Genomic DNA, 13,287 nt, shown 5'->3' with positions numbered 1-13,287 from the left:
GCCTCCGATAGTGAAGAAAGTGACACAGAGGTTATTGAAAACAAAAAAATTTCGATTGACAAATTAGTCGGTATTCTCGACACAGCAATTATAGGACTTGAACAGCGGAACTTTTGTAACTGAACAAGAAATTATGTCTGTTTATAGAATTAAAAAGAAAGTATTATCACATAAAACGAAGCAACTTAAACAACTTGCATTGAAAGAAATGTTTAATAAAGTAAACAAATAAATATTAAGCTCTTTTTTTTTTTTTTTTTTTTTTTTTTTTTGTAAATTTTGATACCCTTTAGATCATAATTGTTCTTTATTTCATAAATTATGGTTTCATATTTTTAGTTTTATAATTTCTGCATGCCATCTTACCAGATTTAAATTGATGATCTATAACTCGAAATTGCCGAAGTCCCGACGAATCCGGATTACGGACTTTGTACTGTACTTCGCTTTACACCTTTTAACTGCTTACTTTCCAGTATGAACAACTCTTGCTTAAACAGTTTTATAAACAAATTTGTCAACAGAATTTCAATTTATGTTTACAATTAAATGTTAAGGTTGTAAAGTTATTAGATTATTTTGAAACAAGAGATGGTGTGAAAAATGAGTAATGCCCTCAGAGGGATTGGAACCTAGACCACTTGAATACGTGCTACATGTGGTACCGTTACACCACGATGGCATGTTGGAAGAAGCGAGGAAGTACCTTATAATGTTATTATATATTTAGATAATATTTATAATCATTATAAATTTATATATATTTAATAACTAGATTTCTTCACTGTAAAATTCATAGGAATATACAAATGAATAAATCTTTCATTTCCAAATACATTTATACATAATTTAATAAATATTTATGCATTTTGTTAAAGGCAAATAGATGCTTTTTACAAGGATATGGATAAATAAATACCCATATATATTTAATATTTTTCATTTTCATAAAAATGCAATGATTAGTTTAAAATGAGCAATTATTAAGCCTCTTTTTTTTAAAAGTACATGTTACAGTATTATGTGGATGACAAAAATGTCCTTTTTAAAATATTTTGAGATTTGGAACATAAAATAAAAGTACCAAATATTCCATCAAGGGTATCGAAAAATGTATACAATTTTAAAGGTACCGTATTTTTCGTTTTTTATGCAAAAAATTTTGCTAAATCTATATTTTTGTAGTCCAGTAGCTTAAAATTTTATAAAACAAATTTATAATCAAAATTGCTGTTGCAAGTTATAAAAAAATAACCAAGATTTGATTTTAGTGTAAATGCCTCTATACAAATTGCTATTAACCATCCAACAATTAATCTTTCTTTTATGCAGAAGTGTTCCTGCTTTTCGATTTGTATGGAACTGTCATGCGTGGAAATACTATCAAAGCACTGTCAAGGGTGCTCTGGATGAAAAGGGGGGGAACCCTCCATTTGGAGACCAAAGCCTGAAAGCACTGCTTCGGTCGTAGTGCAGGGTTGGCCCGTCCTTCTTACCTTCATGGAACAAATGTAATTATTGGCAATAAGTGTCTGTCTTATGCAAGCACAGCTGTGTACATCTTTGCCAAGTATTGCTTTAGACAAGACAAGTCATAAAATGCATTTACCTGGCCACGACTATTGCTACATCTTCATGCATCTGAATCATTAATATCTAAATTATTACACAGACACACACAAATATATAGCAAAAATTAAATTTTGAGGACCTTTCTATTTTGATCAATACTTAAATAAACACAATCTAATGAAAGACTTCATTTCAAATAATGATCCACAAAATTACTATATCAGATTAGATTACTAAAAAAGTAATCTTCCAACTCCCTAACTCTCTGCTTCTTGAACACCATGCAAAATAAACAAGGAAAAAATTCCTATTGTATATCAATCCATCCAATAAATGAATCAGTTTGAATTATGCATGTTCATGCTCATGGTCACACCGATGATGTTCAACTATATTTCCTACCTACATTTTTGCCAATTATAGTATTCTGTAAGATGTTATTATGCATTCTTTCTTTCTATGCAACAGTACCTCATACAACTTTTTACAGGAACCCTAATAATGTTTAACTATATTTCCTACCTACATTTTTGCCAATTATAATATTCTGTAAAGAAGTTATCATATCTAGCAACGGCCCCTGCTAGACGGGACTTTTCTGAGAAACGAGATTCTCGTATCACTGGTTTAAATGGAAGGATTCCTAGAAAAAACAGCTCCGCTGGAAGCGAAGTCCCACCTAGCTATGGAAACGATGTACCAGCTACAGCGGTCCCGGGTAGAGATCAACCAATCAGATGAAAGTTATGCTTCTGAAGGATCACTTGATTCCAATCTGAGTGATAATCGATCAGTGTTTGGCATTCAAATCTTTGTAGCAAGTGAAAATGGTAACCTAGCTACGTGGGTTTCCTGGAAATATGTGGGTTCTGAGAATTTTTCCTTTGGACGTCCAGTCCCTCGTAGCGGAAACATAATGTGATGCAGGTGTTACTATGCATTGTTACTTTTTACACAACAGTGCCTTATACAGCTTTTTACAAGAACCCTAATAATGTGCATATTTACCATTTATTACCTTACAATAAACAAATTTTTAATAAAACCTTTTTGTCTAATGCTAATAACATTGTCCATATTTCATGTCACATAAAGAGAAATAAACAGATAATCCATCTAATAAACTATGAATGTAAACTTAGATACTGACCCACACCACATAGTACTTGTGTAACCTTTACAATTTCTCTGAATAATATTTGCTTTACACTAGCTTTTGTTATTGAAAAAAAGAAACATTGGATGTAATGCATGTGCATTAACTATGTTATTGAAAATCAGTTTACTGTAATCAAAATTCAGGAGTTTTCAAATTTATATGTAAATATCTGACAATGAAGAAGATTAGTACTGTTAATTTCCACATTTTCCAAAAGTATTATGTTTTATTACCTTGGATTTGTGTATTAATTTTATTTATAAATTTATGTTTTATCTCCACTGCCTTCAAAATGAGAATGATTTCTAGATCATAAAAGATAATGAGAAAGTAAAATATTTTAAATAAAGAAATACAGAAAAAACAGAAAGGAATCTTATGACTACATAAAAGGAGCAATGCAGTTTGAAAGTTTTAGAGCTTCATATCGCAATGACAATCCACCAGTTAATTTCATACCTATTTAACTTAGAAAGTGGCATGATTGCCATGAAATCAGTTTACCTAGTCATGAGATTAGTAGTTTATGCATAGTAAATATCATCTTATTATTTATAATATTTTGCTTCCTTATTTTCTTTAATTATCTAAATATCATCTTACTAAATGGAAGAATAAAAAATATACAGTAAAGCAATAGAATAGCCTGCATATAACTCTTAATTTCCTCATTGAAGTAGGTGGAATAACAATGCCCACATTTACTGGTATATGTGACTGTAAGGATAATTCAGATTGTCTCAGTACATCAACAAGCAGCTCTTCTCCCATTGATGATGCCATGGGACAGAGTAAGTTGTCCAATGATGATGCCATGGATCCCTTGAGTCCCAGTGATGATGCAATGGGACCACTACCAAAAACACAAAAGAGATTGCAAGTGTGTATGCTAGAGAAACAAAGGGTTATCATAGACTGAGACTCCTGATGCCCAAAACCTGTAGGCAAAATGGCTATTTATACTTGGTCAAACTTCATAAACTTATAGACTCCATAAAGAAACTACTAAAAAATGTACATTTGGATGATAATGAAAGATCTGAAGCATGGCAGGCATTATTCTTCTCTGGGAATAATAGTAATAAAAAAAAAAAAAGATGGGAGAAATAAGTTTATTCCAAGAATGAAAGTGACAAAAGGGAAGAAAATTTTTAAACTTAGTTGAACTTTTTATTATATCTACATTTTATCCATATGCAACCTTTATATTATTAATTTAAATAATTTCACTTTCTACATAATTCAATTAGCCTCACTTCTATGCTGGTTTGGTACTATATATATATATATATGTGTGTGTGTTCATGTATTTGTTATGACATCTATTTTCACATATGTGAATTTAGATATGATTCTAAAATTGAATTTCATATATATCAATAACAAAATATTAAAATTAAAAAAATAGAAAAAAAATTGATTTTAAAGAAAAGTGAATAATACAATTGAATCTACATCAATGTAAAAAAAACTAATATAAGAAGTCAGAAAATCTTTTTGCTATTGCATGCAGTAACTTATTTCATAATTCTGGTCAGATAAATTTAAAAGAGAAAATTTGTTCTTGATGAATCGTAATCTCAAATACGTTACATAGTTCACATGAAATTTCGGCTAGACTGGAGATTACGGTCCAGTCGGCAAGTGAAGCGAAATCGTCCCAAATCTGGTAACCTCTTCATTTAAATACGAATCAATGCTTTCCGATCATTTACTGCTTATTACAATTTCTTAATTTTGTGATAAAACACTTTACTCCACTTTTCTAATGTCTTAAAAATGATATTATAAAAATACTTTAGGTAAAGTGCAGAATCGCCCACTTATTTGTTTGCCACTTTTTACGAAGGTTAAAAACAATTGGATTTCTGTCAATTTTCCTTGACATTTTAAGTGAACATAGGTCGATGTGTGCATGGGTACCGAGTATGTGCAATTCTTAAAAAACGCGCCAAGCAGTGGGTGATTTTGCACTTTCCCACTTTTTGTTGTTTTTCTTGAAGTCCTGTTTTAGATATTTTTGTATGTTTACACGATCTATCTTTTGCATCTTTACAGAATTAATTCAAATTCGCAACCATCTAATATGGCGATACGATGAGTTAGTGATTTTCTAAAACGTACGAAAACAACTGATTTGGCAATTTTTTTAAATGCGCCATACTGGACCGTAATACCCAGTTTTACCGAAATTTCAATGATGAAATTGGAATTAAATTTAAGAAATGAATGAAATTTGCAGTTTTAAGTTTCATTAACAACAACTTTAATTACTTTAGATCTCGTCATTAAAATTTTCTGGTACTTGAAAAAAGCAGGCAAAGCAGTAGTCAAAAGTCGTTAATTCGGACACCCATAATCCGGACCTCAAAGCTACAAACTTTCTGCGCATGCGTCGTGTTGACGCATGCGCATAAGACTTTTACGGCTGCGAATATGTGTGTGCGCGTAATATGTTTATACTTGCGAGTTTAATGTATAACGGGCGGTATAAGCTAAGCTAAATTATCTAATTCAGTTAATGTTGCAGATTGCGTTGTTCCTTAATCTTCGAATTGGATCCGGCTTATTATTTTTTGCAGACTGTTAGAGCAATTTTATAAAAGTAAGCTTGAACTTTCGATTATGTCAAGTAGAATTTCCGATATATATTTACTAATATGTAAAGGATCTACAAAGCAAAAGTATGTTTCGAAGTCCATTAAACAAAATGTGGAATTGTTGCAAAAAATGGATAAAGGCATATCCTTCGTTTCTCTAACCATTCCGAAATCTGTTTATCAATTTCACGCTGGTCTGCGGGGAGAGGGAAACATCGCGGCGCACAATGAATTGGAAGTTGATTTGTCAGCACTATCCTTATCTTCAGGGCAGATGTTTTTATTTTATTTGGCTTATAATTCCTTACTAAATGTAGTATTTCATCTTGATGTACTCCGTCTTTGATATGACTTAAATCAAATTCCTCGTCATTATAATTCGCCTCCGATAGTGAAGAAAGTGACACAGAGGTTATTGAAAACAAAAAAATTTCGATTGACAAATTAGTCGGTATTCTCGACACAGCAATTATAGGACTTGAACAGCGGAACTTTTGTAACTGAACAAGAAATTATGTCTGTTTATAGAATTAAAAAGAAAGTATTATCACATAAAACGAAGCAACTTAAACAACTTGCATTGAAAGAAATGTTTAATAAAGTAAACAAATAAATATTAAGCTCTTTTTTTTTTTTTTTTTTTTTTTTTTTTTTTGTAAATTTTGATACCCTTTAGATCATAATTGTTCTTTATTTCATAAATTATGGTTTCATATTTTTAGTTTTATAATTTCTGCATGCCATCTTACCAGATTTAAATTGATGATCTATAACTCGAAATTGCCGAAGTCCCGACGAATCCGGATTACGGACTTTGTACTGTACTTCGCTTTACACCTTTTAACTGCTTACTTTCCAGTATGAACAACTCTTGCTTAAACAGTTTTATAAACAAATTTGTCAACAGAATTTCAATTTATGTTTACAATTAAATGTTAAGGTTGTAAAGTTATTAGATTATTTTGAAACAAGAGATGGTGTGAAAAATGAGTAATGCCCTCAGAGGGATTGGAACCTAGACCACTTGAATACGTGCTACATGTGGTACCGTTACACCACGATGGCATGTTGGAAGAAGCGAGGAAGTACCTTATAATGTTATTATATATTTAGATAATATTTATAATCATTATAAATTTATATATATTTAATAACTAGATTTCTTCACTGTAAAATTCATAGGAATATACAAATGAATAAATCTTTCATTTCCAAATACATTTATACATAATTTAATAAATATTTATGCATTTTGTTAAAGGCAAATAGATGCTTTTTACAAGGATATGGATAAATAAATACCCATATATATTTAATATTTTTCATTTTCATAAAAATGCAATGATTAGTTTAAAATGAGCAATTATTAAGCCTCTTTTTTTTAAAAGTACATGTTACAGTATTATGTGGATGACAAAAATGTCCTTTTTAAAATATTTTGAGATTTGGAACATAAAATAAAAGTACCAAATATTCCATCAAGGGTATCGAAAAATGTATACAATTTTAAAGGTACCGTATTTTTCGTTTTTTATGCAAAAAATTTTGCTAAATCTATATTTTTGTAGTCCAGTAGCTTAAAATTTTATAAAACAAATTTATAATCAAAATTGCTGTTGCAAGTTATAAAAAAATAACCAAGATTTGATTTTAGTGTAAATGCCTCTATACAAATTGCTATTAACCATCCAACAATTAATCTTTCTTTTATGCAGAAGTGTTCCTGCTTTTCGATTTGTATGGAACTGTCATGCGTGGAAATACTATCAAAGCACTGTCAAGGGTGCTCTGGATGAAAAGGGGGGGAACCCTCCATTTGGAGACCAAAGCCTGAAAGCACTGCTTCGGTCGTAGTGCAGGGTTGGCCCGTCCTTCTTACCTTCATGGAACAAATGTAATTATTGGCAATAAGTGTCTGTCTTATGCAAGCACAGCTGTGTACATCTTTGCCAAGTATTGCTTTAGACAAGACAAGTCATAAAATGCATTTACCTGGCCACGACTATTGCTACATCTTCATGCATCTGAATCATTAATATCTAAATTATTACACAGACACACACAAATATATAGCAAAAATTAAATTTTGAGGACCTTTCTATTTTGATCAATACTTAAATAAACACAATCTAATGAAAGACTTCATTTCAAATAATGATCCACAAAATTACTATATCAGATTAGATTACTAAAAAAGTAATCTTCCAACTCCCTAACTCTCTGCTTCTTGAACACCATGCAAAATAAACAAGGAAAAAATTCCTATTGTATATCAATCCATCCAATAAATGAATCAGTTTGAATTATGCATGTTCATGCTCATGGTCACACCGATGATGTTCAACTATATTTCCTACCTACATTTTTGCCAATTATAGTATTCTGTAAGATGTTATTATGCATTCTTTCTTTCTATGCAACAGTACCTCATACAACTTTTTACAGGAACCCTAATAATGTTTAACTATATTTCCTACCTACATTTTTGCCAATTATAATATTCTGTAAAGAAGTTATCATATCTAGCAACGGCCCCTGCTAGACGGGACTTTTCTGAGAAACGAGATTCTCGTATCACTGGTTTAAATGGAAGGATTCCTAGAAAAAACAGCTCCGCTGGAAGCGAAGTCCCACCTAGCTATGGAAACGATGTACCAGCTACAGCGGTCCCGGGTAGAGATCAACCAATCAGATGAAAGTTATGCTTCTGAAGGATCACTTGATTCCAATCTGAGTGATAATCGATCAGTGTTTGGCATTCAAATCTTTGTAGCAAGTGAAAATGGTAACCTAGCTACGTGGGTTTCCTGGAAATATGTGGGTTCTGAGAATTTTTCCTTTGGACGTCCAGTCCCTCGTAGCGGAAACATAATGTGATGCAGGTGTTACTATGCATTGTTACTTTTTACACAACAGTGCCTTATACAGCTTTTTACAAGAACCCTAATAATGTGCATATTTACCATTTATTACCTTACAATAAACAAATTTTTAATAAAACCTTTTTGTCTAATGCTAATAACATTGTCCATATTTCATGTCACATAAAGAGAAATAAACAGATAATCCATCTAATAAACTATGAATGTAAACTTAGATACTGACCCACACCACATAGTACTTGTGTAACCTTTACAATTTCTCTGAATAATATTTGCTTTACACTAGCTTTTGTTATTGAAAAAAAGAAACATTGGATGTAATGCATGTGCATTAACTATGTTATTGAAAATCAGTTTACTGTAATCAAAATTCAGGAGTTTTCAAATTTATATGTAAATATCTGACAATGAAGAAGATTAGTACTGTTAATTTCCACATTTTCCAAAAGTATTATGTTTTATTACCTTGGATTTGTGTATTAATTTTATTTATAAATTTATGTTTTATCTCCACTGCCTTCAAAATGAGAATGATTTCTAGATCATAAAAGATAATGAGAAAGTAAAATATTTTAAATAAAGAAATACAGAAAAAACAGAAAGGAATCTTATGACTACATAAAAGGAGCAATGCAGTTTGAAAGTTTTAGAGCTTCATATCGCAATGACAATCCACCAGTTAATTTCATACCTATTTAACTTAGAAAGTGGCATGATTGCCATGAAATCAGTTTACCTAGTCATGAGATTAGTAGTTTATGCATAGTAAATATCATCTTATTATTTATAATATTTTGCTTCCTTATTTTCTTTAATTATCTAAATATCATCTTACTAAATGGAAGAATAAAAAATATACAGTAAAGCAATAGAATAGCCTGCATATAACTCTTAATTTCCTCATTGAAGTAGGTGGAATAACAATGCCCACATTTACTGGTATATGTGACTGTAAGGATAATTCAGATTGTCTCAGTACATCAACAAGCAGCTCTTCTCCCATTGATGATGCCATGGAACAGAGTAAGTTGTCCAATGATGATGCCATGGATCCCTTGAGTCCCAGTGATGATGCAATGGGACCACTACCAAAAACACAAAAGAGATTGCAAGTGTGTATGCTAGAGAAACAAAGGGTTATCATAGACTGAGACTCCTGATGCCCAAAACCTGTAGGCAAAATGGCTATTTATACTTGGTCAAACTTCATAAACTTATAGACTCCATAAAGAAACTACTAAAAAATGTACATTTGGATGATAATGAAAGATCTGAAGCATGGCAGGCATTATTCTTCTCTGGGAATAATAGTAATAAAAAAAAAAAAGATGGGAGAAATAAGTTTATTCCAAGAATGAAAGTGACAAAAGGGAAGAAAATTTTTAAACTTAGTTGAACTTTTTATTATATCTACATTTTATCCATATGCAACCTTTATATTATTAATTTAAATAATTTCACTTTCTACATAATTCAATTAGCCTCACTTGTATGCTGGTTTGGTACTATATATATATATATATGTGTGTGTGTTCATGTATTTGTTATGACATCTATTTTCACATATGTGAATTTAGATATGATTCTAAAATTGAATTTCATATATATCAATAACAAAATATTAAAATTAAAAAAATAGAAAAAAAATTGATTTTAAAGAAAAGTGAATAATACAATTGAATCTACATCAATGTAAAAAAAACTAATATAAGAAGTCAGAAAATCTTTTTGCTATTGCATGCAGTAACTTATTTCATAATTCTGGTCAGATAAATTTAAAAGAGAAAATTTGTTCTTGATGAATCGTAATCTCAAATACGTTACATAGTTCACATGAAATTTCGGCTAGACTGGAGATTACGGTCCAGTCGGCAAGTGAAGCGAAATCGTCCCAAATCTGGTAACCTTTTCATTTAAATACGAATCAATGCTTTCTGATCATTTACTGCTTATTACAATTTCTTAATTTTGTGATAAAACACTTTACTCCACTTTTCTAATGTCTTAAAAATGATATTATAAAAATACTTTAGGTAAAGTGCAGAATCGCCCACTTATTTGTTTGCCACTTTTTACGAAGGTTAAAAACAATTGGATTTCTGTCAATTTTCCTTGACATTTTAAGTGAACATAGGTCGATGTGTGCATGGGTACCGAGTATGTGCAATTCTTAAAAAACGCGCCAAACAGTGGGTGATTTTGCACTTTCCCACTTTTTGTTGTTTTTCTTGAAGTCCTGTTTTAGATATTTTTGTATGTTTACACGATCTATCTTTTGCATCTTTACAGAATTAATTCAAATTCGCAACCATCTAATATGGCGATACGATGAGTTAGTGATTTTCTAAAACGTACGAAAACAACTGATTTGGCAATTTTTTTAAATGCGCCATACTGGACCGTAATACCCAGTTTTACCGAAATTTCAATGATGAAATTGGAATTAAATTTAAGAAATGAATGAAATTTGCAGTTTTAAGTTTCATTAACAACAACTTTAATTACTTTAGATCTCGTCATTAAAATTTTCTGGTACTTGAAAAAAGCAGGCAAAGCAGTAGTCAAAAGTCGTTAATTCGGACACCCATAATCCGGACCTCAAAGCTACAAACTTTCTGCGCATGCGTCGTGTTGACGCATGCGCATAAGACTTTTACGGCTGCGAATATGTGTGTGCGCGTAATATGTTTATACTTGCGAGTTTAATGTATAACGGGCGGTATAAGCTAAGCTAAATTATCTAATTCAGTTAATGTTGCAGATTGCGTTGTTCCTTAATCTTCGAATTGGATCCGGCTTATTATTTTTTGCAGACTGTTAGAGCAATTTTATAAAAGTAAGCTTGAACTTTCGATTATGTCAAGTAGAATTTCCGAAATATATTTACTAATACGTAAAAGATCTACAAAGCAAAAGTATATTTAGAAGTCCATTAAATAAAAAGTGGAATTGCTGCAAAAAATGGATAAAGGCATATCCTTCGTTTCTCAAACCATTCCGAAATCTGTTTATCAATTTCATGCTGCCCGGGGGGGATGCCGTGATGCTCAATGAATTGGAAGTTAATCTGTCAGCACTATCCTTATCTTCAGGGCAGATTTTTTTATTTTATTTCGCTTATAATTCCCTACTAAATGTAGTATTTCATCTCGATGTACTCCGTCTTTGATATGATTTAAATCAAATTCCTGTCATTATAATTCGCTTCTGATAAAGAAGAAAGTGATACAGAGGTTATTGAAAACGAAAAAATTTCGATTGACAAATTAGTCGGTTTTCTCGACACAGCAATTATAGGACTTGAACAGCGGAACTTTGTAACTGAACAAGAAATTATGTCTGTTTATAGAATTAAAGAGAAAGTATTATCACATAAAACGAAGCAACTTAAACAACTTACATTGAAAGAAATGTTTAATAAAGTAAACAAATAAATATTAAGCTTTTTTTTTTTTTGGTAAATTTTGATACCCTTCAGATCATAATTGTTCTTTATTCAGAAATTAGGGTTTCATATTTTTAATTTTATAATTTCTGCATGCCATCTTTTAAGATTTAAACTGATGATCTACAATCCGGAATTGCCGAAGTCCCGACGAGTCCGGATTAATGACTTTTGATTGTATATCAACAAAAATAGATAACTCACTATGTCATCAAAAACTATTTATATAGGAACTCCGAGATGATAGTAGTACATTTGTTTTAGCCTGAAGTTGTATAAAGCCAAATTTGTGAATTTTTTGGTGGGGTGATTTGTGCAATGTTTTTTCAAGTGAAAAAGTATCACTGTATACACTGGGAGAACAGCAAAAATAGAAAATTTCTTAAAAAAGGGTGTTTTTTTTAAGGTACAACTCTGATATACGCCCTAATTTCACGAAATGTGGCGATATGTGTTCTGTGCTGGTTTTTGCCGCGATTTTGTGTTGTATGGCAACCCTGTTGACGTTGAAAAATCTTTTGCTGGAGCTCGTTGGTTCACGTCATGCTCTGTGTCTGAAAAGATAGGGAGGGGAAGGTAAAATGTTGGAAGTTGTTGAATTTAAATTCGGCAAAACGAAATATCATGGTGGCCATCCTGTTGATGGGTGGTGGGTATTTGGAGGTGTGGAAAGAGGCTCTGAGAGATTATTTTTAGTCGCTGTGCATGATAGAAATAGGGATTTGTGATTTCATTTATTTGGGAACCGTAGTACGAATTTCCTGGATAGTGTGTCTGGCTGTCATATAAATACGACAGTAATTACGTGGCGGCATGTTAAAGGCAGTATGAAATTGGTATTTCTGTTGTTCGAAAAAGCATTAATTCATGGTAAGTGCATTTTATTTTATTCTTATTTTGTAGAATGTTATGTTCATTGTTTTTTTAGTATGAATTTCTGTCGTTATTGTTGTTTTTTTAAATTGTTTGAAATTTATTTTAGTTTATTTTGTTGATTAGTGTGTAGTGCGTTGATTGCGCAATTTGTAGATGTTTTTAAAGTTTAAACAGGACGCTGTGTACATGGTATTCTTTGGAATTTATTGTTGTTAATTTATTAAAGCGAGGTGTGCGTAGTTCATAGATTCGTTCGTTGCCTAGATTATGCCATTCGTAGATATTTTTTTAAGTTAAAACATATCGCTGTGTACATGGATTCTTATTTAATATTTTTGGTTAGTAACTTTACGTTTTTGCTATCTAAATTTTTTTTTCAGATTTTTAGCTTAAATTGTGTGTTCAAAGTGGCATTTTTGGAGACATTTTAGGCTTAAAGTTCGAAATGTAGACAAAAAATTCAGATAGTAATATGGCAGCGTGGAGTTTCTCGCCAAAAATGTTTGGCGACTTGAGGGCGCATATCAGAGTGGTTCCTTTGGTACTTACATATTATCGCAACTAGGTTGGCACTATTTGCAAGTTTGAGTAAAAAAGTATGAATAGAAAGAAAATGTACATTTATTAATTACAAATAATTTTTAATACAGTTTTTTATAGTATTTTGTTTTAAAATATAAAATAGCAATTAAACCCTTCCGGTTTCGAATTTGAATAAGTTGCAGAATTATTTTTTCGGCGGAAATCTTTTGG

Source organism: Stegodyphus dumicola, chromosome 11 (assembly GCF_044657685.1).
Source record: "Stegodyphus dumicola isolate Sdum_Otavi_A_Nest chromosome 11, ASM4465768v1".
NCBI classification, from domain to species: Eukaryota; Metazoa; Arthropoda; class Arachnida; order Araneae; family Eresidae; genus Stegodyphus; species Stegodyphus dumicola.
The sequence above is the reverse complement of the archived record's forward strand: the minus strand, read 5'-3'. Positions refer to the sequence as shown.